Source organism: Magnolia sinica, chromosome 9 (assembly GCF_029962835.1).
Source record: "Magnolia sinica isolate HGM2019 chromosome 9, MsV1, whole genome shotgun sequence".
NCBI lineage: Eukaryota > Viridiplantae > Streptophyta > Magnoliopsida > Magnoliales > Magnoliaceae > Magnolia > Magnolia sinica.
Window position 1 is genome coordinate 6,075,475 of NC_080581.1, and position 26,685 is coordinate 6,102,159.

At 42.4% G+C, this 26,685-nt stretch overlaps 1 non-coding gene and 1 pseudogene across 1 annotated transcript; one reads left to right on the forward strand and one right to left on the reverse strand.

Moving 5' to 3' along the window:
• Positions 1–3,689: 3,689 nt before the first annotated feature.
• The window catches only part of LOC131256325 (glutamate receptor 2.7-like), a 73,847-nt pseudogene continuing 50,851 nt past the window's right edge, over positions 3,690–26,685 (forward strand).
• LOC131257201 (small nucleolar RNA R71) lies at positions 15,543–15,649 on the reverse strand. The gene has a single exon (XR_009177214.1). It is a non-coding gene; the product is annotated as a small nucleolar RNA R71 (small nucleolar RNA).

Below are 26,685 nucleotides of genomic sequence, written 5' to 3' on the forward strand. Positions count from 1 at the left end.
ACATAGGTAGATTGAAAATCAACAGGCAAAGAATTTATATGAAGACTCTATTCATTGGTACTATTCAGTAAAGGCATTGTATTGGCAATCTCTCGAATCATATTATCATACAATTCAAGGAAGTAGTCTAAACATGCCTCACAAGTGTTGGAAGAATTGGTTGAACGTGGTTCATCCTCCACATTTAAATTGGACATGTTAAATGGGTGGAGTATATCACTATGGACAACCACTTCCTGAACCTCTTGAATATTGATATGGGACAAACTTGAGACTGAATCCAGGTGGATTTGAACTGTACATTCATGGTTGTCATCTAATACTCATCATCTTCTAATTCAGTGCAGTTCACACGTGGAATAGGATCACTTTCTTCACATTCTGTTCCTAGATTGGGTAGAGGTTCGAATAAACTAACCTCTTCATCATCATCGAAATCAGGCGTGCCAGTATCATTATATTAGAAAACTAACAGTGTCTTTTGATCATTCATTTGGATAGTCATCGAGATTGACTCTTCGGGAAACTGAACTGTGCACTCATTATCAGAATGCAATTCCCCATTCTTAATTCAGTGTGTTCCCCAAGTGCACTAGGTGAACTTATCTTTGCCATATCTTTTATAAGTTCTTATAATGCTTGGAGTGTGTTTTGTTGGGTGTGCTCTAGATTTTGCATTGAATTCTGAAGTGAATTCCCCTTGGATTATTTCTATTCGGATCTTAAAGGTAGGAGATCCAAGAGAATAGTCACTATGATCGATTGTTGGTTCATCTCTCCAATGCTGCAAGTTGAAATCACTTTCCCCGCATTGTATTTCTAAATTGGATTGCAGTTGGGGTGAACTAGCCTCCATCAGCCTATCAAGGCGTGATTCAAGCGCTTTTAATAATTTTTGCATGTCAGTAACATAGTCTGTGTAACTCTGAGGTGACTCTTCTTGTATCGTTTCTGTTTGGAATTCATAAGTAGAGGACCTAAGAGAATTATCACTGTGATGTATTGCTGGTTCATCTTCCCAACATTGATGTTTCCACTGATTATAATCATACGGGTCATAGGTGAGAGAATCTAATGGTTGTTGATACATATTACCACCCATAATATAATCTCTCATTGTTTTCTTCTTGTCTGATGGGTGATAATAATTCCCACTCTCATAGTTATGATAACCCCAACACTCACGTACTATTTTCTTAATTCGTGGGGTGTAATTGTTCTCTCGCATATGATCGCGTAAGGATATCTTAACCGGTGAAGCATTGTATTCTGGTTGGTTCTCGATGATATTTTTAGAAAATTTTTAAGACATAGGTTGTTTCCTATCATAATCATCATACATCCCTTCCCAATGTCTCTTAGCTATCTCAGCATACTAATGTTCCCACTCTTGCATGGTGAAACCCTAACTCTTAATCTAATCCTAAAAGAAGAATAAAAGAAAAATACTATAGTAATATGGAACGTGAGTAGAGAAGAAGTTAGAAGGAAGTTATCAGATTTGAGATTACTATGTTAGGATCCTATAAAACAAAAAATACTGTTAGTTGCTTAAAAAAATATAGGAAAAATCCAAAAAATAATAAATAAATAAATAAACAAAAGTCTAAAATTAGAAAGTTCTAAAACCCCTAGGTTAGAAAATTTCAAAAATTAAGAAAAATCTACCCTAATCTTATAAATACAAAGAAACCCAAGACAATTAGAAAAGGGAGATAATTAGAAAGAAGTTACCAAATATTAGAAGTTTCTAAATTAAGACCCTGCAGAATAAAACAAAACAAAACAAGTCAGTTTCTAAAAACAGAAATTCTAAAATTAGAAAGTTTCTAAAACCAAAAATAAAAAGATTAGTTAGTTTCTAAAAAAATAAACACCTGGAATTAGAAAGTTTCTAAAAACAAAACCTAGAAAACAAACCCTAATCTAGAAATAGAAAGAGGTTACATAATTAGAAAGTTCTATGTCAGACACCTACAAAAAAGGAAACGAATTAGTTTCTAAAACAAATTAGGAAAATTCCTAACCTAAAAATAGAAATTAAACTAAATCCTAATCTTAACCTAATTCTAAAACTAATTAATTTTAGAAAAACACAACTATTAATCCCCGGCAACGGCGCCAAAAACTTGTTCACAACCCCAAGTGTAGGGTCACGATGTAGTAATAATCTTAGTGAGACCGAGGTCGAATCCATAGTGACTAATCTTGTATGCTTCTGAAAGTAACTGGAACTAGAAATAGAAGAAGATGTAAACCTAAATCTAGAAATAAATGGAGTAATTGTGATGTATGGAATTAGAAACTTAAGAAATTAAAGGTGGGAACTAGGGTTTCCAAGAACTCATTTGCAGACATCATGGAGATCTATGCTTGATTCAAGGACACAATTGGAATCAAAGTCATATCTTATCCAATTGGTAAGAAGAGATTTTTCTGATCTCTAAACTTATCATGGATCTAATCATCAATGGATGAGAGTTGTGAGGATTTGGAAGTGATTCCGTCACCTAACCATGCCTAGGAAACAAAGCAAACAATAGGATTTATCAATCCCACATCCAATCATAAGAGAATTGTGAAGGTTAGGAAGGATTTTATTATCCTACCATGCCTAAGGGATGATGGTGAACAACAGCATTTCCTAATTTCATAATCTTAATTTAGGAAAAGAAGATATTTCAAGCTACTGCAGATTTATTGTAATTTGTCACAACAAACCATTAAAAACTAAAAATATTCCTTAATAATCAAACTAGAATCCAAGAGAGTTCAACAAAATATGAATCAAAACAAAGCAAACATCCCAATTACGCTACAAGATTCACCTCTTAGCCCTAGTTAAAAGGTTTAGCCAACCATAGACATGATTGAACTAAAATCTCTTTAAACAAAACAAAAAGACCAACTAAAGAAGAAGAAGAGGAACTTCCGAACGACAACTCCACCCTTTTCCTCCACTCCTCATACCCTAGAAGATACCTAGGAATGTCCTAGGGACTCCTATTTATAGTTTTACAGCACCTCCTTTCACACCGACTTGGAAAAATATGGAAACCGACTCAAATTTATACAGTTTGCGCAAAATCTGCATAACCTTAGACTGGTTGAGGACAACCTTCGATGGTCGAGGATGACGAGATTTTAGAGGATTTTGTCGCTAGAGTTCGAATCGAGGAATCTTCGACTAGTCGAAGAAGGCAGATTTCAACGGTTCCTTTTCTTCACTTCAAGTCTTAAATGCTCTTAATTCCTCACTTGGTTTTCTTGTATCATTGGCATATGAATTCTTCATTTTTAGTCTCATAAGATCCATCCTTGGCTTTGGTGATTTTTGAGTCTTAAATCTATGCTTTTAACATCCCTTTCAATTCGAGCTCTTAGATTCACCTCACAACACAAACATGATTAAAATAGTACATTAAGCATTATCATGTTTATAAAATCAAGTGATAAATGACCACTACACCAAAAATATTTATCAGGAACGGCTAGTGGTTTGGTTTAGGTACAATTTTGAGCCGTTTCTGATTGCACACGGTTCTAAGCCGTTTTTAGGTGTAGGAATAAATCATTCTTCCACGTTAGTAGGTCTCTTTGCTCCCCCTTTTCTTCGTTCTCGCGTCTCTCTCTCTCTCTCTCTCTCAAATGGAGATTGGCGTTCCTCCTGGAGTCGGTGTTTTTGTGTCATGGAGATCAGCATCCGTCCCAATGTATCCATCCCAAATGGAAATCTCTCTCTCTCTCTCTCTCTCTCTCTCTCTCTCTTAAAGGGAGATCTGGCATGGTGTTTTTGTGCATGATTCATGAAGGAAGAAGTTGCAACCCTAGGGTCCATATCTCTCCCTCCCTCCCTCTCTCTTACCTTGGAATCGTCTTCTCATTATTGCAATCCTCAAACCAGGTAGCTGTTTACAATCCCAGTCATTTGCTTTTACCCAAAAACCCCTTCGATTTTCCTCTATTGCAACTACGACCATCTCTTTCTAAGATTTTCTTTTCAAATCCTCTATTTTCTGCAGAGAAATGGCGGTTTCTTCCAAAGGAAGAATAGAACTTCCATGTCTTCTCTTCTTCTATATGCAGCCATGGCGAGTGCTTCTGCGAACAAGCTATTGAAGTTGAAAGAACAAGGAGAAGAATACCCCTTTTTGATCATGGAAGAACTCAACCCTAAAAATTTTGGCTACATCAAGGTACACCGTGCTTCCAATCATAGCCCAAATCATCAAGGTACATTTGATTCGGGATTTTTTTATATGGACAGTTGATTAGGTGCATTTGACTTGATGCATCTGATTTGGGCCTTTTGAATTGAGGGTTTTGATTATGTTCCTTACCAATCTCCAGTTTGTTAGTAAATTACCAGTTATTATTATTTTTTTTTTCTTTTCATTTATTCAAGTTGGGTCCCTTTTTTCAGATTTTTGGTGCATGGATCATATATAATATCAGAATTTAGGTCACTGAACAATGGCCTCACTTGTAAAAACTGAAAAAATCCATTGTATATAATCCCTTGTATGTCATGCATGCATGTTAACTGGTTGAGTCTCAACAAGGAATGTTATGTGTGGATCGCATTTGAGTCCCAAATTTTTTGTTCTCTACCCATGAGTCGGCCCACATGGGTGTATGGTTGGATGACTGCAAATTTTTTTGAAAGTTATGGAAAATTAGTAAGTGATATTTTCTTAAATTAGGTCCCTCTCTTGTTGAGCACTGCTGTTAGTCATGTTAGTCATTGTTGAGCATTGCTGTTAGTCATTGTTAGTAAAATCCATTGAGCAAGACCGGATTTCCAATCCAAAGATGGATTTGGGTTTGAAAATTCAATAGCTTTTGCCCTTTGTGGACTTTTATATCTAGAGCAGTAAATGGAGAATAATATATGTAAGGGAGGAAACTCTTCAAGGAACTGAATTTCGACGGCTGTAGAGCTTGGCTTCTGGTAGCCGGTTTGTATCAGAGAAAACTCAGTTGAGAAAATGAGAATTAATTCCATGCTTTCTTGACTTGAGCCGGGATGGAGTGGCCATTGAAGTGACTGCATGGAAAGTCTCTCTGCTTTTCATTTTACCTGTTAAATAACCCTTGTGCCAAATACAAGTAATTCATGCCGGATTGGGACATCTACCTTCTGTATCTTCCAAGGGCAAGAGCTTAGCCCGGTGTTTATATGCCATTGGGCCATCACTAGCTAAAGTGAGACAAACCTTAAAAAAAATTTAAAAAAAAAAAAAAAAAAAAAAAAACTAAATATGGGCTCATCAAAACCGTGAGCCACAAGAAAGTTTTCATGGTAGGCCTCCCATGCCCACTTTTCATGTGGTGGGGCCTGCTTGAGTTTTTTTTTCTTTTTCTTTTTTTGGCCCAAGCTTTGGTGATGCAGATTAGGTGAGGCGGGGTAATGCTTAGTAGGTGAGAAGGTTGTGACCATGGGGCCCACCTTGATGTATGTGTTGTAGTTAAACCTTGTTCATCTTTTTGCCAGCTCATTTTAGATCACAGTAAAAAGAATTTAAAAATAAAAAATAAAAAATCTAAGTCGACCACACCATAGAAATTGAATTTACACTGTTAAAAACTTATTGGAGACTACTTTTGTGTTTTCCCTCCATTCAAGTCCCAGTAACCTTATCAACAGGTTGGATGGAAAATAAACATTACAGTGAGCGTTGTAGTTTTTAATTATGGGCGTTCAATCACCACTGTTTTCCTGTGATGCGGACCACTTGAGGTTTCGATTTGTTTCATTTTTTAGACCATGCTCTAAAATGATCTAGCAAAATGGATGGATCGCATGGATAAGCAACATATAAATCGAGGTGGCCCCACAATCAGGGCCTCGCCCACTAAGCTGTGACCCTGCCTCACTTAATCCACGCTCAGGTTTTAAGCTGACCTTCTAACAAGATCCGGCACAACCAAAGGAAAAGAGGACGTACGTCACACACGTCACCAAAGAATGTCACACGCACATCATGATCATGACCCTGGCCCCACGTCCTCGTATTTTATAATTCCTTTATCGGGACTCAGAGCAATACGGGTTTTGCAAGGGAATTTCCTCCAATATATCCAGATGTAACATTAGCCTTTCAATTTGGATCATCGTTTACACAATGAGTGGCAACTTATATATCTGGTGGATAGAAAACAAATAAAATCTCTAAATTGAATTGATTGATACATTCGAGATTTGGAAATTTTACTGATAAATTTTTTGGAATCACCCATCCAATGGGAGCCCAATCCCATAATCCATGTGGCATTGAAATGAAAAAACCAATTCCAATAGATAAAGCCTCGACTTATTATATTATAAAAAGTCGGATGTATTGGATCAAACATCATGTGGAACATAACGAACATGCAGGCGCGCCAATGGCATCCTCATGAAACTGTTTATTTTACTTTTTGTATTACACGTAGACCACCCTTAAAGTGCAATCGCATGAGGGCAAGTAGCTTGTCCTTGCCGATATATGCATTGTCCCTACGGATGTATGCGATTCAAGCGATTCATTAGGTGGGCCTATGGTGAAGAATTCAAGGCTTAAAAATCACGGTTGGCCTACAACTCAACTGAGAGAGAGAGAGAGAGAGAGAGAGAGAGAGAGAGAGAGAGAGAGAGAGAGAGAGAGAGAGAGAGAGAGAGAGAGAGAGAGTTGGGTTTAGATTGTTTCCTTAGAGGTGAGTATTCTTTCACATGGTTCTCCCTTTTCTTCTTATATAGAATTTTCTTTCCTTCCCTTTTCCTTTGGAAAATATTTTTACTTGAAATTCATCCCGATGTTGATGTGAAATACATCCTGATGTTTATGTGAAATCCATCCCAACTACCAGATGCATTACCATTTGTTATGCCTGGCCCAAAACTCAGCTCTATTTGTGATTCAAGTGGGCCACATGATAGGAAACAATATACAGGAAAACACTCACCCTCTAAACTCTCCCTTGGTATGCCCACATGAATAAATAATGGGACTGGCTTTTGGCCCTAGCCTAAATTTTGGTGTGGCCCACCTTAATCACAGATGGGTCTTATTTTTGGGCCTAGGACCTAAATTTTGGTGTGGCATATGATGGTTAGAGTGGATTTCATATAATCATCACAGTAAGCCCTATAAAAATTGAGGTGGACATATCTCTCCCAACTATTTCCTTTAGCATGGTCCACCTGCGTAACAGGTCAACCTGAAGTTTTGGCCCTGTGCCTAAGGTAAGATTACACGACATCAAAATGGGCCTGTCAAAAATCAAGTGTGGGTGTCCCATGAAATTCTCAATTTTCAGAAAAATATGTTTTTTTTAACAGTTGGGGGAGGGACCCCATGATTTTTTACAGGGTACAACGTGATGCATGAGACATCCACTCTGATCATTAGATTTGTAATCTTGCATTAGGTTTAGGGCCAAAAGTCAGGCTGATTTTTATAAAGCCCTTCATAAGGAATGTAAACTCTATACAAGTCAGGTAGTTTTTTTTTTTTTTTTTAAATTTTAAATTTAATTCCCTAAAAGTCATTAGGATTCCACGGACCCAAAGTCGTTACGATTCCAGAGACCCAAAGTCTACCTAGCTGGTTTAGATTCTGCAAGTTCCAGAGGATACTGAAAAGTACTCTTTCACTAATCACATGATGGGCGGCTTTCAATTCCCGAAAAGTGGGGTGGACGGTGTGGTAATCTAGATCACTGATCCGTTGGAAAGGCCCACCATGGATGGGCCACACCGAAAAATCTCCTCGACATAAAACAGAACGATATCAATTTGCTGTTTAAGTGGTCCACATTAAGCTGAAAAAGACACCACAAGGGGGGCATGGTCAATCCATGGTGAGACAGAACATGCCAATGGTCTGGATGACTGAATCATGGGCCCCACTCGAGAGAAGCGAAAAAAATCTAGAACATGGAAAGAAGCAGGCCCACTTGTTTTTCTCCTTCGTACATGTATAGATAGAACTGTGAGGCTGACCATGAATTTCACCTTGTTTAGCTAAGTAATGAAGAACCAAAGCTACTCTCTCCTTTTATTTCTTGTTTTGTATTCTCTTTCTCAGCCTGTTCTCCAAATGGGGAATTGCTCAAAAGAAGGACGTGGGACAGGCCGAATTCAAAGTTGGAGTTGTTCTTGATTTTGATACGTTTGTTGGGAAGATGGGCCTTACCTGCACTCCAATGGCGCTCGATGATTTCTACTCAGCCCACACAGATTACACCACAAGGCTCAGTCTCCACATCAGAGATTCAAAGAAAGATGTTGTCATCGCAGCGTCTGCAGGTTCTTCTTCTTCTTTTCATTTTTTTTCCTGAGCTCTTTGGCTTATCTCTTCTAAACTAGGCCATCCATGATCATCATCTTCTGTTGTTGTAGTTTGACAGATCGCATTTTCTCACCTGTCAATCCATGGTGGGTGAGAATTTCAGCACAAAAGGTTTGGATAGGTTGGAAATCCAGTTGGATTTGCGCAGGAATTCCCACCAACATGAATGAAAGGTGGGAACCATTGCTGCAATTGTCACCACAACATACATGAACATGAATCCAGAGTCCAAATCATGGCCTCCTTTTAACTATCCAAGTATCACGAATCACGATAGAGCATGGTTCAAAAACTCATCTCGATGTGTAGTCCAGTCGGGCCGACTTGCAGACTTGACTCTGTCTTTACTTGACTTGAGTTTTGATCTTTAATAGTTATAATTGAACTATATTTGAATAAGGATAAAAAAAATAAATTAGCTGATCTATACAAATTTAACAAATTTACAGCTTGGAGAGCTAGCTTAGGAACTTTCCATTCTAAAGAGAGGTTGTGGATTTGAAACTTCAGGTTGCACTCATCGAGTCGGATACCTTGATGAGTTGGGACCTAGTCAGTCTCACTAATGAGTTTCTCAGTCTCCTGTTTTGAAATCTTGCCGAGTTGAGTTGACTTGCTGAGTTTGAATCAAGTCAGCAAGTTGTAGAACGAGTTTTTAAAAACTAACAATATCTAGAGAATGGTTGATCGATCACACCCAAGACCACCCCTTCCTAGATCAAAGATCTAAACAGATTCCAAAATTAATAACCAAAGAACAAAAGAAAAGGAAAGGAGTACTAGTGACATATTGCAATTTCTCCCATCTTTCTAGCCTCAAGAAAAATACATATTACGATTAGACCATGGTTCTAAAACTCACTGACCTGACTTGAAACTCAGTCAACTCAACTTGACTCAATGAGATTTTGAGCCAAGTTGCTAGGAAACTCGGTCCATGTCCTGGCTCAACTCCAATTCCATCAGACTCGTCGAGCTGACTCACAGCGACTCGAATTGAGTCACTCAGTTTGACAGAGCATTACTAGTAGTAGGATGAACACGTGCAGAGTAGGAATTGAATTTGAAACCTCCCCCGCAGAGCAACGCACTCATAATCAGCAGGCTATCATACATAGTGCTGTTAGTTTTTGTATTTTATATCCTTCATTCTATTATTACTATCTTAATATCTATTCTGAATTTTAATTTATAATAATTAATTTTCAAAGTCAAGTCAGATCGAGTCTTTGATAGAGCGTGGTTTAAATACTCTTGACTCCATGCGTTGCTGATTCGGGTCGACTTGAAGACTTATTGACTCAGTCTTTATTTGACTCGAGTTTTGATATTTATAGTTATAATTGAACTATGTTTGTTGTGAGGAAATCCAACTCGACAAGTCAAGCCAGCTACGGACCTCAGAGCTTAGAGGGAAGACCTCGGGAATGTATGAAGGAGAAGCAAGGCCGAGTCCTCTCTCGGCCCATCCTGACTCCGAGCAGCCATCAGTTAAGAACTCAACGGTCAATCTACATTCCAGTCTTAGTCCGAAACATGGTGCCGAGACCATCTTAGTCCGAGGCCATGAGCCGAAGCAAAGGGTATGCAACCAGCCTTGACTACTAACAATCGGCCTCGACTTAGATGCGCCTGAAGTTGAGGCCATATGTGGCTATTCCGAGTGCCGAACCAGGAAGCTACCCCAACGTGGACGTGACCGAAGATCTTGCCCAAGGATACTCGCCTTTAAGACACGATACGCTACACGAATCCATGAATTGCAGATAATATCTCCACGATCACGATATCTTGCTGATTGAGCGAATCATTCCGAAATCCACGGACGTGGATCGTCCAACCCATAGGTATAAATACTAGGGGACCCCATTGCTACAGGGACGCAAGATCTCGCACCCTCTCTCTACATTTGACTTAGACCCAGATTCCCTAGCCTGACTTAGGCATCAGAGGGTCCCCTAGCTGAGCCAGGGTTTCCTTTGCTCATCCCTTTGTGCATGACTAGGGTTCGTTGAAGGTTTGTAGCATTGAGTGGAGGGTGGTCCAGATTTTGACCTCAATATTTTTTAGCGTCATATGTGGGAAATCTAACAAAAAGTCAGAAGGTTTTATCAGAAATGGCAAGCGGGAAGAAGAAAGTGACAGCGATGGAGCTCAAATGTAGCGAGCAGCATTAGTCTTCTTCGCTGCTGCACACCGAGTTGGCTCCAATAGGGCCGTCCCAACGGACTCGGAGTCGAGGAGGGAAATACAAGACATTGCAGAATGAAGTCCAGATGCTGAAGGACAAAATCAACTGGATGAAGGCGCAACAAAATCAACAGCCACCTCTTAACCTAGTGGAAGCCACCTAGGCACCTGAGGAACGATTGCAGCAAGTTAGTTCTCGGGCCAGGGGTTCCCAGGCACCGTCCGCACGAGCTCCTGACCCTGCGCGCAATGCAGTGTCCCAGGAGCGATCCGCCTCAATCTCGGGACCTGCTTGGGATGTCGAACTGTCTTATGTGTCCGTCACTTCGGCTCTGGCACCCACCGACTTCCGCCATCGGTTGGAGAGGAGAAAACAGGGCAGAGCGCCCGAGGAGACGAGAACTACCCAAGAGACAATAGTTGAGAATTAGAATCTTTAGGAAGCTCAGCTTAAGGAACTCTGCGACTAGTTTAAGATGTTTTAGAAGAATCAGTAATCTACATCCGTTCTAACCGCAGTCCAAATGTTGATGGAAGAGACCGAGACTCCCTTCACCTCAGAAATCATAGATGAGGTGATACTGCCGAGTTTTAGGATACCTCCCGTCATCCAATTCTCTGGGTCTGGAGATACGTCGGAGCATCTAGAGTTACACCGTTCGTGGATGCAGATCTAATCGGCCACGGATGCAATGATGTGCCGAGCCTTCTCGATAACCCTCTTCGGATTTGCTCGGAGTTGGTATCGACAGCTAAAACCAAAATCGATCGGCTCCTTCGCAAAGCTCAGCAAATTGTTCCTTACCCAGTTCATCTCTGGTAAGAAGAGTCGGAAGCCGACTACCCATCTGTTGACCCTTAAGCAGGGGAAAAAAGAGCCGCTAAAGGACTACATTGCCCACTTCAAAGAGGAGGCATTGTTAGTGGAAGATTACGATGACAAAATGACACTCTCGGCCATGTTCAGCGAGCTCAAAGAGGGGAAGTTCACTTTCTTAATCGGGAAGAATCCACCTACCACCTTGGCCGAGCTCATCAGCAGGGATCAGAAATATACCAATGCCGGGGAGTTCTCCAACTCTCCCAAGAACATACAAGTAGCTGAGCAATCGTCCAAGGAGAAGCGATTTAGGAACGAAAAGCCTCAGTCTCTAACAAGAGGCCTGATGATCGCGTCACTTGCGAATGCCGACCCAGCAGGAAGCCTGAGAGCAAATTCCGTTCCTACACTCCCCTCAACACATCTCCTGAACAGATCTTGCTAGACATCCGGGGCTAGAAACTCCTGAACTGGCCGGTCTGCATGAAGGTCGACGCAGAGAATCGAGACAGGTGTAAGTACTGCCACTTCCATCATGACCACGATCATAATACGTGCGACTATGTGGATCTCAAAGATGAGATCGAGACCCTTATTCGTAGGGGTCATCTGTGACGATATACCAAGGAAGAGAAGTCGGCTCAGAAAGAAGAACAACCGAGTAAGACTACAGAAGAACCTGCCGAGATCCACACCATCTATGACAGCTGGTCCAGGGGAGGCGACTCAAACAGGGCTCGCAAAGCCCACTCTTGGAGTTCAGACCTGGAGCACTATGTCCACCTGGCCTAAAAGCCAAGGAAAGAACTCTAAATCAGCCCCTGCAGTCTGGCTTTCACAGAGGATGACGCGCATGAAATCCAGTGTCCGCATGACGATGTCCTCGTGGTGACTATGGCCATAGTTAATCACAAAGTTTACCGCATCTTGGTTGACACAGGGAGTGTTGAGGGTCAAATATTGCATATCAGACCCATTTATTGCATGGATTTACAAGCATGATACCGTTTAATAGCCTGATTTAATTGTATTTGTGATGCAGAGTGTATTGACAAGCATGAACTGAAAAAGGGTGCTTAAACCATGGATTTGACGCTCTGATGACACCCAAGGCAAGGGACGGACTCCAGGGGACCAAGATCGATGGAATTACACACCAGGGATCCAAGGAAATCAAGTTATTCACGTTAAAGAGGCCTGAAATTGGTAAAAAATGCAAGATCATATAGTTCTCGCCATCTGATTGGCTCAAAACTTCATACATGGCCTGAGGGCCATAAATTAACCGTACATATCAAAATTTAGCCCTTGGATCACTATAGAAGTGCCCCAACTGACAGATCAGCCCATAAACCGTTGATTCTGGGCCCACCTGATATTTGGAACTGTCTCAACTTTGGTCTCGGCGGTTTAAATAAGATGAGGAAATAAATGGATGGATCGGATCTTGTATATACATTACAGTGGGCCCCGTATAACCAAAGTGTGTACATGAGGTACACATGTGCCGAGCCGCACCATACCGTGTATAACGGGTCAGCGCGGCTGACCCGTATCTTCTTCTTTAAAACAGCAATTGCCGCATTAACGTTGTATAACGGACGGAAACTGTCCGTTTTTGCGGACGCAAGTGGGCCCCACCCATGGCCTGTACGGATAATCCAATCCGTCCATCGTGTAGAGGGCCACGAATTCATCGAACCCATGCTGAGCTTTTGGACTCATGCAATTACACGTGCGCGATACAGAGGCCATAAGTGGACTGCCCTGCAACGTTCAAATTGATGTTTGGATGATTTCTTCTCTGATTCTTAGTCAATGGATATGAAAAACCATCCGTTTTTTACTGAAATTTCGAGGGCAATCTAATGGACGGGGTGGATTTTCTTGAAAACACCTCTGTGGGGCCCACCAATCACGTCAGCGCCGGACGTGCGAAAGGCTACGCACGTCCGCGAAATCGGACTTTCCAGGCAGTTGTGGCCCACCATCTTTGATCATATGGCAGATCTGAACCGTCCATCGTGTAGGCCAGCCAAAACACTTCCAAGAGACGCTGATTTTACAGAAATAATGCAAGGAACGCGAGAGTTATGAAGCCCCAAACTTGGCTGCAAAAAGGCTTTCGCTGCGCGTACGATAGCTTCCCAAATCCGATTTCCACCACTCCAAAAGCTATAAAAAGAGTTCCAAACGTGGAGAAGAGGGTATGCTTGAATAGGGGACGTCAGATAGAGAGAGGGAGGCGGAGAGAGAAGTGTTTGGAATTTTTATGTATTTTTTCTTTATTTTTCTTCTTTTTCCTATGATTATGTTAGGCTAAATCCCTTAGCTAGGGCTAAGAGGTGAAGCTTGTAGCGTGATGGGAGCTTCTACAGGTTTGATTGAACTGAACTGATTGACTTTGTTTGATTTAAGAAATTCTTTTAGTCATTAATGATTTGTTGTGATTTAAATTACAGTAGATCTGTGATGGCTTGAATAATTCCTTTCCTTTTATTTTGATGTTCAGAAACCCTGTTGTTCGCCATCGTCTCATAGACATGGGTGGATGATGGGATCCTTCCTAGCACTCATACATCTTTTGATTGGTTATGGATTGGTCTAAGTTCTGTTGTTTACCTTGTCTCTTAGGCATGGATTTGTGATGGAATCATACCTAATTCTTATACCTTTCATCTCTTGAAAACTATATCAAGTAAGTTCAGTATAATATCCATGAAGCAGGCATAAGATCTCCCTGATCTCTACAAGTGGATCCTCTGAATCCCTAGTTCACTTTCTCTGAATTCTTTAAGTTTAAATTAATATTTCACCATATTCCTCAAATCACAATTGGTTTAAATTTCATCTTAGCCTAGTTCTAGATCTGGTTATTTTCAGATAACGTACAGGTTTCAGTCCCTGTGGATTCGACCTCGGTCTTACCGAGTTTATTACTACATCACAACCCTGCACTTGGGGTGTGAACAAGTTTTTGGCGCCGTTGCCGGGGATTGACGGCTACGTTTCCTGAAGATAACTGGTTTTAGGATTAGGACTTTTCTGATTTTTAGGATTTATTTTAGAATTTTCTAATTCCATGTTTTCCTTTAATTTTTAGAAATCTTCTATTTAAATAACTTTTTATTTTTAGATAGTTTTCTTTTTTTTTAGAAACTAACCAAACTTTCTTATTTTGTAGGATTCTGAGATAGGTTTCTAAATTGGTAATTTCTCTCTTCCTTACTATTTCTAGATTAGGATTCCTTTTTAATGAGTTTCTAATTCTAACTTTTTTAGAATCTAATTTTGTTTCCTATTTTATTTTTAGAAATTTTCTATTTTAAGACTTTCTATTTAGAAACTAACTTTTCTGTTTTGTAGGCTTATTAGAAATTTCTAAATTTGGTACGCTCTTTCTAAATTGCTACTTTCTAATTTAGGAATTCTTCCTTGTTTCTTTTTATTTCTATATTTCTCTTCTTAGGAATTTTATAGGCTTGCCATTCTTAGAAACTAACTTGTTTTGTTCTATTTTGCAGGTTTCAATTTAGGGACTCCAAATTGGTAACTTCCTTCCAACCCTCTTTTTCTGTTTAGATTTTTATTTCCCTTCTTAGGATTAGGTTTAGAATTTGATTGAGGGCTGCGAGTGATTCATGCCCAAGTGGGCTCGTGACAACACTCGACGTCTCTTGACTGAAGGAGGATTAGTTGAGGGGTTAACTGTTCATCGTAGGACTAGACACCGCTCGAAATCCCCCGAGTTAATGGAGGATATGGCTGGAAATCAACCTCTTCTACCCCAACCTAGGGTAGAAGAGCTCCAAGATGAGAATGAGGTGCATCAAGCACCCCCGCCTCGTACCTTACGAGATTACTTACAACCGGCGGGGGTGAGCACGCCCTCATGCATGGTTTTTCCTGAGAATGAAGGACACATGGATATCAAGCCAGGGGTGATCCAACTCCTCCCTAAATTTCATGGGCTTGAGTCAGAGAATCCTTACTTACATTTAAAAGAATTTGACGAGATCATAGCTACCTTATACTTTCTTAACGTATCTGATGACACGATCAGGTTGAAACTCTTTCCCTTTTCTTTGAAAGAGAAAGCCAAGACGTGGTTACATTCACTACGTCCTCGATCAATTGGCAGATGGAATGACATGACAAGGGAGTTCATTAAGAAGTTTTTCCCATACCATAAGACGAACACCCTAAGAAAGTCGATCATGAACTTCGCCCAAAGGGAAGATGAAACATTCTTCCAATGTTGGGAGCGGTTCAAGGATCTTGTCAGTTCATGCCCACAACATGGTTTTGAAACATGGCGCATTACACACTTTTTCTATGATGGACTGACATCTCCCATGCGCCAATTAGTTGAGACGATGTGTAATGGAGAGTTTATGAATAAAGGAGTTGATGAAGTGTGGGATTACTTTGATAAACTTGCTGAGAACACACAAACATGGGATATCTCTCCTAGACCTAGTACTGCGTCTAGGCCGACTCACTCCAAGGAAAGGGGTGGAATGTATCTCCTGAGAGAAGATGATGATATTAATGCTAAGGTAGCTAATCTCACTAGGAAACTCGAGGCCATAGAATTTAAGAAGGATAAGGCTAAGGAAATTGTTTGTAGCATCTGTGGTTGCAACATTCATACTACTGAAAACTGTCCAACTATCTCTGCCTTTCAAGAGGTATTAAATGAGCAATCCAATGCTGTAAGCAATTACCAAAGACCTTTCAGTGGGCCCACCTCTAACACATACAATCCTGGCTGGAGAAATCATCCCAACTTCAGTTGGAGGAATGGACAAACCGCTACACCTCAAGGTTACCTAAATCAAAATCCAACTCAAGAGAAACCTCAAGAGGATTCGGTTCTGAAACATTTTCAAAAGCAAGAGCTTTTCAATCAGGGTATGCTACAGGCCTTCCAAGACCTAACAAAAGCAATACAAGGACTTAAGGCTGAAAATACGATTGGGAACAAGGGGAGCTTCCCAGCTCAACCTCTTCCCAATCCTAAACCGCAATATGAAGTTAGCGACCCAAGCTCTTCAAATCAGATGGAGCAAGCTAAATCCATCACCACTCTTAGGAGTGGAAAGATCATTGACAAAACCATTCCGGTTAGGGCTGAAAATCCTAAGGACCCGGAAGTGGATAAAGAAGATGGATCTAGTCATACCCCACCAGAGTTAGAACCGGAACCTCAAGGAAAGCCGGTTGTTCCATTTCCCCAACGGTTGGTTGCACCAAAATCGCTCTCTAACTCTCAGGATATTCTAGAGGTGTTGAAACAAGTGAAGGTCAATATTCCACTACTTGATGTCGTGAAACAAATACCTTCATATGCCAAATTCCTGAAAGACTTATGTACGACCAAAAGACGGCAAAATATTCAAAAGAAAATCTTCCTAACTGAGAAAGTGAGTGCCATCCTAAAGCAAGATGTGCCGCAAAAATTCAAAGACCCCGGTAGCCCAACCATATCATGTGTAATTGGGGACCATCGAATTGATCACGCACTTCTTGACTTAGGAGCGAGCGTTAATCTTATCCCTTACTCGGTATATAAACAGTTGGGCTTAGGTGAATTAAAACCCACCTTAACCACACTACAACTTGCTGATCGCTCTGTTCGTATACCAAGAGGGATAATTGAGGATGTGTTGGTCCAGGTTGATCGATTTTACTACCCAGTTGATTTCATCATCCTGGATACCGAACCCATCGGTAACACAAGCACTCAGATTCCCGTCATTCTTGGTCGCCCATTCCTTGCCACTTCAAACGCAATTATCAATTGTAGGAATGGTGTCATGAGTATGTCTTTCGGGAATATGACATTAAAAATGAATATCTTTTTCAACACGGCCAGACGGATAGAGGAAGATGACGATATCTACGATATTAACATGATCGATACTTTTGTGGATAACAGGACACCCCTTACTTTATCCTCTGATCCTCTAGAGACGTGCCTGGCCCACTCCCATGAGTTTGATGATGACATAATTAGGGAGACGTGTGCCATGCTTGATGTTGCACTGGTACTTAAAGTTAACCGGTGGAGGCCACAATTTGAAACTTTACCCCAAACTGATGAAGTGCCTCTACCGTCTAACCTCAAGCCACCGAAGCTTGACCTAAAACCTTTGCCCTCTGATTTAAAATATGCATACTTAGGTCAAGATGAGACATACCCGGTGGTGATTTCTGCCCACCTTGAGAAAGAACAAGAGAGTATGCTCATATCTACTCTCCTGGAGCATAAGGGAGCCCTTGGATGGACAATCGCGGACCTCAAGGGAATCGACCCCTCGATTTGTACTCACCGCATATATCTTGAGGATAATGCGAAGACCGCTCGGCAACCACAACGTAGACTAAATCCAAACATGAAGGAAGTGGTTAAGGCCGAGGTTCTTAAACTATTGGATGTGGGTATCATATACCCTATATCTGATAGTCAATGGGTGAGTCCAACTCAGGTGGTTCCTAAGAAGTCCGGGATCACCATCGTAGCCAATGCCAATAATGAACTCGTGCCGACTAGAGTCACTACTGGTTGGAGGATGTGCATTGACTACAGAAAATTAAATACCGTCACGAGGAAAGACCACTTTCCTTTGCCCTTCATTGATCAGATCTTGGAAAGGTTAGCTGGTCATTCCTATTACAGTTTCCTTGATGGGTATTCGGGCTACAACCAGATAGAGATCGCCCCTAAAGATTAAGAAAAGACTACGTTTACATGTCCCTACGGTACCTTTGCTTATCGAAGGATGCCGTTTGGACTATGTAATGCTCCTGCCACCTTCCAGCGATGTATGATGAGCATATTTTCTGACATGGTGGGGCAATATTTAGAGGTCTTCATGGACGATTTCTCTGTCTTCGGTCCATCTTTCAGCGAGTGCTTGGAAAGTCTTAAATGCGTGCTGAAGAGATGTGAAGAAAAGAACTTGGTACTTAATTGGGAGAAGTGTCATTTCATGGTTCAGAAGGGAATTGTCCTTGGACACATTATTTCATCCAAAGGAATCGAGGTGGATAAGGCAAAGATCGATCTTATTTCTAACCTACCTCCACCCAAGAACATAAGGGACGTGCGATCCTTCTTAGGACACGCCGGGTTTTACAGAAGATTCATAAAGGACTTTAGTCTCATCTCTCATCCTCTATGTAATCTACTTCAAAAGGATGCACCATACGAGTGGACTGAACCATGTCAGGAAGCTTTCACTAAGCTTAAGGGCACATTGACTAGTGCACCCATCATACAGCCACCTGACTGGAGCATTCCTTTTGAACTTATGTGCGACGCGTCTGATTATGCTCTTGGGGCAGTTCTAGGCCAGAGAAAAGATAAGAAACCCTACGTTATTTATTACGCAAGTAAGACTCTAAATCCTGCCCAAGTGAACTACTCGACTACGGAAAAGGAACTCTTAGCCGTAGTGTTCGCCTTGGACAAATTTAGGTCATACTTGATTGGATCCAAGATCATTATTTACACTGATCACGCAGCGCTTAAGTATCTTCTGTCTAAGAATGATGCTAAGCCCCGCCTGATACGATGGATCCTCCTACTCCAGGAATTTGACCTAGAGATAAAAGATAAAAAAGGAGTAGAGAACGTAGTGGCTGACCATCTTTCTCGCCTTAATCCCTCTGATTCCCTTGAAACAACACATATCAATGACATGTTCCCCGATGAACAATTGTTCAGAGTCTCCCATTCACCTTGGTTCGCTGATATTGCTAATTATCTTGCCACAGGTTCCATACCGACACATTGGACTGCGCAAGATAAGAAGAAATTTTTCACCAAGGTACGTAACTTTTTCTGGGATGATCCGTATTTGTTTAAATATTGCCCAGACCAAATCCTGAGGAGATGTGTGCCAGATGATGAGCATCAAAGTATCATCTCCTTTTGTCACTCACAGGCCTGTGGTGGTCACTTTTCTGCTAAAAAGACCACGGCCAAGATTTTACAGTGTGGCTTTTACTGGCCCACTATGTTCAGGGACACTCACGAGTTTTGCAAAGCTTGTGAGCGTTGTCAAAAATTGGGAGCATTGTCCCGTCGAAATATGATGCCTCTGAACCCCATTCTTATCATCGAGGCATTTGATTGCTGGGGCATCGATTTTATGGGGCCATTCCCCCAATCTTTTGGGAATTTATATATTTTGCTTGCCGTAGACTATGTCACTAAATGGGTCGAAGCGATTCCATGTCGAACTAATGACCATCGCACGGTCATTAAATTCTTGAAAGAAAACATCCTTTCCCGATTTGGAACGCCTCGAGCTATCATTAGTGATGGGGGCTCACACTTTTGTAATAGACCATTTGAGAGTTTAATGAAGAAATACGGTATCTCTCATAAGGTGAGCACCCCATACCACCCACAGACAAGCGGGCAAGTTGAGATTTCCAATAGGGAGATCAAACACATTTTGGAAAAAACGGTTAACCCTGACCGTAAGGATTGGTCAATTCGATTAACCGATGCCTTATGGGCGTACCGTACTGCTTTTAAAACCCCTATTGGAATGTCTCCCTTTAGACTTGTCTATGGGAAAGCTTGCCACTTGCCTGTGGAGTTGGAACATAGAGCCTACTGGGCGATCAAAAGTTTGAATTTCAATTTGGACAACGCTGGCTCGCTACGCAAACTTCAGTTAAATGAACTCGAAGAAATCCGGAACGACGCTTATGAGAACTCGAGAATTTACAAGGACAAGATGAAGGCGTTTCATGACCAACATATTTTACGAAAATCATTCACGCCAGGCCAGAAAGTCCTCTTATATAACTCTCGATTACATCTCTTTCTGAGTAAGCTTCAATCTCGTTGGACCGGCCCTTTTACTGTTATCACTGCTTACTCTCATGGGGCCGTCGAGATAAGAGACCCCAACAATGGCAAGGAGTTTAAAGTAAATGGACATCGCTTAAAGCCATTTGTCGAGAAATTTAATTCAGAGGACATGTCCATGCTTCTGACTGATCCTGTTTACCAGGATTGATCTCCTAGTCTGATGGAGGTATAGGTAGGATTCCTGTTTTCATAGGAATAAGATAGTTTCCTTTATTCTGTTTTAGGATAGACGGTAAACTTAGCGCTCCTGGGAGCCAACCCAGCTTTTCTTTCTGTTTCATTTTCCTAGTTAGTTAGTTCAATGTTTGTGGGTAACATTGCTGCAAACCCTCACGAGACTGCAACTCGTCCACTAGGGTCAACCTAGGGGTTTAAAGGCTTGTTGCATACGCTAAATGCAATCGAGAGTACCTGCGAAAGTGGTGTAGGTAGGATTTCATTTTTGTTATTTTTATTTTTATTTTACTGGTTTCTCTCTTGTGCTGACCCGATCTTACGTAGATATCTTTGGAAAGCCTTTTGATTCTTTCGTCCAGGTACTATCTTTCCATCACTCCTCTTATATTTTTGTTGTCCCATGTGCATTGCATGCTTATTTCTTTTACATTGAGGACAATGTAGATTTTAGGTTGGGGGTGGGAGATTAGGTTTCCTAATCTGTGTTTTCTTGGTCTTGAGCAAAAATTGTGAAAATTTTAAATTTTTATTGAATTTCATATGAATTCGAAGTGATTTTGACGGCCATCTAGGGCACTTGGAATTACAAGATGAGTGATGTTGGTAATTTATGACTCTTAGATTCAGTTATTAGATTTCACAGTTAAGTTTGAAGTGTTAATCTCTGATTAGAAGTAGTAAACATTGATTGAGTTATGATCTCACATGTCACATCTCGCTTTCACATTAAGGTTTCAGTTTGATATTGAAGGATTTACTTGGTACTCATTAAGCTTGAAGGGAACCAACCTGAGAAATTGAAAGGATTGGGCGAATGGTCTACACCATAGGTTTGCTCCCTATAGGTGTAGATTTAATTCCCTATGAATGATATGTGAAAAATTTAGGTGTACAATCTTCATCATAGGTTTGCTCCCTGTAGGTGAGGATTTGATTCCCCTTCTTGGCGTTACTTTTAATGAAAAAAATCAAAAGCTGAAGGAATGAAAAGATGATCTGTGAGGCAAGTTTTGGTTATCATGAATCTTCTTATTGGTTACCAGTAATATCCTAAAATAGAGAAGTGAATTTTAATGATGATAAGCTGAGATTACACTGTACGCTCATAGATCTCAACGATTAGAATTTTTCTAATTAATGGAATAATACTTTGAACTTGACTATGAAGTTTACCGTGCGCTTGAGTCTAGGAGGAAGTAATATCCAACATTCATGAATCTGGGAATTCTTATATCTGGATTATTCTACAAAAATCACGCGAGTTTGTAGAAATTATTTTGTAATTCTCAACTTACTTTTCGCATATTTTGCTCGGGACTAGCAAAATGCTGGTTGGGGGTTGGGAGCTCGGTCGATGTCATCTATTCCGAAGCGTTCACAAAGATGGGGATCGAAAGGTCACGTCTCCGACCCGTGAAAACTCCTCTGCACGGCTTTGTCGGAGATAATGTGATTTTCGAGAGAGCCATCGCCCTCCCCGTGACGGTAGGAGAAGGACAGCATCAAGTCACAATTCTCGTGGACTTCCTTATTGTCAACGTGCCATCGGTGCACAACGTTATTCTGGGCCGACCTTTCCTTAATGCCATGAGGGCGGTTGTGTCCACATACTATCTGATGCTGGAGTTCCCCGCCGAAGGTGGGGTTGGATACCTCCGAGGGGATCAGCATGAAGCTTGGAGGTGCTATGGGATAGCTATGAGAAAAAGGTTGGTGAAGCAGGCCCTCACCATCAACGTCCTCGATCTCACGAAAGATCCCCCTGAGGACTTGGAGACCGTCCCGCTTGAGGAAGTCGACCCAAGCAAAATTGTTCAGCTCGGGTCTTCATTGAATTCCGAGTAGAGATCTCAGATGCTGACTTTCCTACAACACCATAGGGACGTCTTCGCGTGGTCGCACGAGGATATGCCAGGCATCTCTCTCGATGTCATGGTCCACAGATTGAACGTGGATCCGAATCACAAACCAGTGAAACGGAAGAAAAGAGGATTCGATGCCGAGAGGTACATAGCCATAGTCGATGAAGTCTCTAAACTCCAATGTGGACTTCATAGAGGAAATACATTATCTAGATTGGATCGCCAACGTGGTCCTGGTGAAGAAATCAAGTGGGAAGTGGTGGGTCTGTGTAGAATACTCGGACCTAAACAAGTCCTATCCTAAGGATAGTTTCCCTTTGCGTCGGATCGATCAGCTGGTGGACAGCACGGCTGGACACGAGCGACTCTCCTTCTCAGATATTTATTTCAGATACAATCAGATCCCAATGCACCCCCAGACAGGCAGAAGACTACCTTCGTCACCGACAAAGGACTCTATTGTTATTGGGTTATGCCTTTTGGCTTGAAGAATACTAGGGCAACATACCAGAGATTGGTGAACTAGATGTTCGCCAAGCAAATCAGTTGAACAATGAAGTTTACGTCAACAACATGCTTGTCAAGAGCATCAAAACATCCGATCACCTTGCGGACCTCGAGGTGACATTTTTGATCCTCTGGGAGTACTGCATGAAGCTGAACCCGGTCAAGTGTGTCTTCGAAGTCAGTTCGGGCAAGCTCCTTGGGTTTCAAGTCAACCAGAGAGGCATCGAGGTGAATCCCGAGAAGATTAAGGCATTGCTGGACATGAGCTCGCCTCGGACAACGAAGAAGATCTAGTGTCTGACTGGCCAAGTAACAACGCTTAGTCGGTTTATCTCTAGAGCAACAGACAAGTGTCTCCCCTTTTTCCAGCAACTGAAAGGTCACAAGAAAGCCGAGTGGACCTTTAAATGTGAGTAAGTGTTCCAACAGCTGAAGCGATACTTAGGTTCGCCTCCCTTACTGTTGAAGCCAGAAGAGGGCGAGCCCTTATTCTTGTACCTAACGGTCTCTGCCTCGACCGTCAGTTCTACACTCATCAGGGAAGTAGCAGGCAAGCAATACCCTATATACTACGTAAGCAAAGCAATGGTACTCGCCGAGACTAGGTACCTAGGCATGGAGAAACTGGCACTCAGCTTGGTCTTCTCGGCACGAAGGTTGCGCCCATACTTCCAAGCACACACCATCATCATCCTGACTAACTCCCCCCTCGTGCAAGTCCTTCAGAAGCCAGACGTCTCTGGACGGCTGATGAAGTGGCTGATAGAACTCAGGGAGTTCAACGTCCAATATCGTCCAAGGACTACAATTAAGGGCTGTGGCTGACTTCATAATCGAGTTTACCATCCCGAGTGTCGATACCGAAGCAGAAGCATCTCTCGCGACCCCACCTGTTCCATTACCTGCCAAGGATCTGGAGTCTAAGCAGAGGTGGGTCCTTTATGTCAACGGATCGTCTAATGCCAAGCGAGCTGAGGTAGGAATCGTCCTGGTCGCACCTGACTCTACAAATATTCAGTATGCCATCAGGCTTGGTTTTAGAGCCTCCAATAATGAAGCAGAATACGAGGCTCTGTTGGTAGGACTCAGACTGGTAGCTAGTCTAGGGGTTCAGTCCCTTGAAGTACGATGTGATTCTCAACTTATGGTAAACCATATCTCCACCGAGTATGAAGCCAAGGAAATCAGGATGGTGGCCTATCTGGCTGAGGCTAGGAAATTGATAGAGCGGTTCTGGAGCTACACCATCAACCAGATTCCAAGGGCAGAGAATTCCTTGGGCCGATGCCCTCGCAAGGTTAGCCTCAGCCATGGAAGGAAAGATGCCTCAGACCATCCCCGTGGAATTCATGGAAAGCCCGAGCATCGACCGAACGTATCAGGAAGTGGTCAACCAGGAGAAAACTCTCCTTAGTTGGATGGACCCAATCTATAACTACCTTGTATCTGGTGAGATCCCCGAAGATAGATTGGAAGCACAACACCTGAAGATCAAAGCTGCTCGATACATCATCTTGGACGGAGTCTTATGCAAGAAGGGGCACTCACAGCCCTACCTCAGATGCCTTCGACTCGAGGAAGAGGACTATGTGATATGCGAGATCCACGAAAGCATCTGCGAAAATTACTCCGGTGGTCGAGCCTTGGCTTTGAAGATACTTCAACAGGGGTACTTTTGGCCAACCATTCGAGAGGACTCTAAAGATTACGTCCGAAGGTGCGACAAGTGCCAGAGGTTTGTGACTATACCAAGGCAGCCTGCAGAAGAAATGATCCCCATGAGTGGACCATGGCCGTTCGCTCAGTGGGGGATCAACATCATCGGGCCTCTGCCCATAGGAAAAGGACAGGTGAAGTTTGCTATTGTTACGATCGATTACTTCATTAAATGGGCTGAGGCCGAGCCCGTGGCCAAGATCACCTAGCAAAAAGTGATCGACTTCATCTGAAAGAATATCATTTGCCAGTTAGGAATCCCGTACGCCATTGTTTCTGACAATGGCAATCAGTTCGACAATGAGTTCCAAAGCATGTGCAGGGGGCTCGGCATCTCGAACGCTTACTCCTCACCTTGGCATCCACAGTCAAATGGACAGGTGGAAGCCGTGAACAAAGTCATCAAGCACCATCTTAAGACGAATTTGGAGAAAGTGAAAGGTAACTAGGCAGAGGAGCTCCCATTCGTCCTTTGGGCCTATAAGACTACAGCTCAGTCGTCAACTAGGGAGACCCCCTTTTCGCTATCCTATGGCTCCGAGGCGATCGTTCCGGTTGAGATCGGCCTCCCAACAGCTTGGGTCAGAAACTACCAGGAGGATTAGAATGCAGAGCAGATCGCAGCAAACCTCGACTTGCTCGAGAAAGCGAGAGATGTCGTCAGACTCCGAATCATTATTAGGCATCATCAAGTGGCACGATTCTACAACTCAAGAGTCATAACAAGGCGGTTTCATCCAGGAGACTTGGTCCTCCGCCGTATCTTCCAAAATACAGCAGAGCTGGGGGATGGGACACTCGCGCCCAATTGGGAAGGGCCTTACCGTGTGGTCAGATCGACCCAGGTAGGTTCCTACCACTTGGAGGATCTCAAAGGACATCAGCATCCCCACCCCTGAAATGCCGAGCACTTGAAGATCTACCCATGAAAATCTACTGGTTGCTGAAGGCCCTCAATAAATGTACTGCTTGGAAAGTTCTCTTCTTTTCTAGTTGCGCAATCTACAAATGGAAAAAGTTACTAGCCTCTTAAGGCCTTTAATAAAAGTTCTCTTCTTTTCTACATAGTCTAGTTGCGCAATCTACAAATGGAAAAAGTTACCTCTCAAAGTAGAAGCTAACTTAACGGGCCGATCCTTTAAAGAAGGGGTCGGAATGTTAAACTCACGAAAATCTACAAAGAGATCCCCTCATACGCAGGGAAAAAGCCCGGAGATGACTCGATTCCCTAAAAAAGGGGTCGACTTGTCACAACATGACGAATCTACGAAAGCAATCAAGGGACACGCAATTCATGGGGGGTTAACCTCTCAAGGGGTCGATCTTTAAGTACTAACATCAAAGAATCATCACAACAACACATGAGAAAATGCCCCCTACCAAGGGGTTAAAAGATCAGATCATCCATTCAAAAAATTATCCATCCACATTGTAAAAAAAATAAAAAACAATTTAAGTCTCACTCCCTTCGAGTAGAGGGACTAGCCACCGAGCTGGGGGGCTAAGCTTCAGGGGTGGCCTCGACGGTAGGAAGGGCACTCTCGGGCTCATCTGCCGCAACCGGTTCAGCATCCTTAGGCCCATCTTCCGCGACCGGATCAACATCATCAGCCTCATTTGCAGAGAGAGCATCGAGGTCGATGGTCGAATGAAGCTTTCAGACCTCAACGATACAAGCATCGAAGCTAGTGTTATAGCCAAAGTAATATAGCTTATCCATCTCTTTGGCTCTCTCAGTTGACCTCTGGTATTTGTCCACGGCCGTGGCAACCTGCGAGGCCGCTCAAGCCTCAAGCTCTTCCCGGAGTGTCGCTCGGTCTGCGGATGCCGCGGCCTCAAGGACAATCCGCTGTTGGGCTAACTGTTTCGCAACCATCCGTTGCTCCGTCTCAAGTCTGTCATTCGTATCCTCGAGCCCTCACTCGACTTCTGCGACCTTGAACTCCAGGTCCTTATTAGCCCGGCACACACACCTGACTTCGGGCTTGGCCACGTCCAAGCGAGCTTGGAGTTGGTTGACCTCACCTGAAGCGCTAGTTCCCTTGCTCAACCCTCCAAAGCAGCCCTTCTCAGTTCTTCTCACTTCGCAGCCGAAGCTTCCAACAGTTTCTCAAGCTCAGCCCTCTATGCTTCGAGCTCGACCACCCACACCTCTTGATCTGCCTTCTCCACCACAAACTTGGCCCG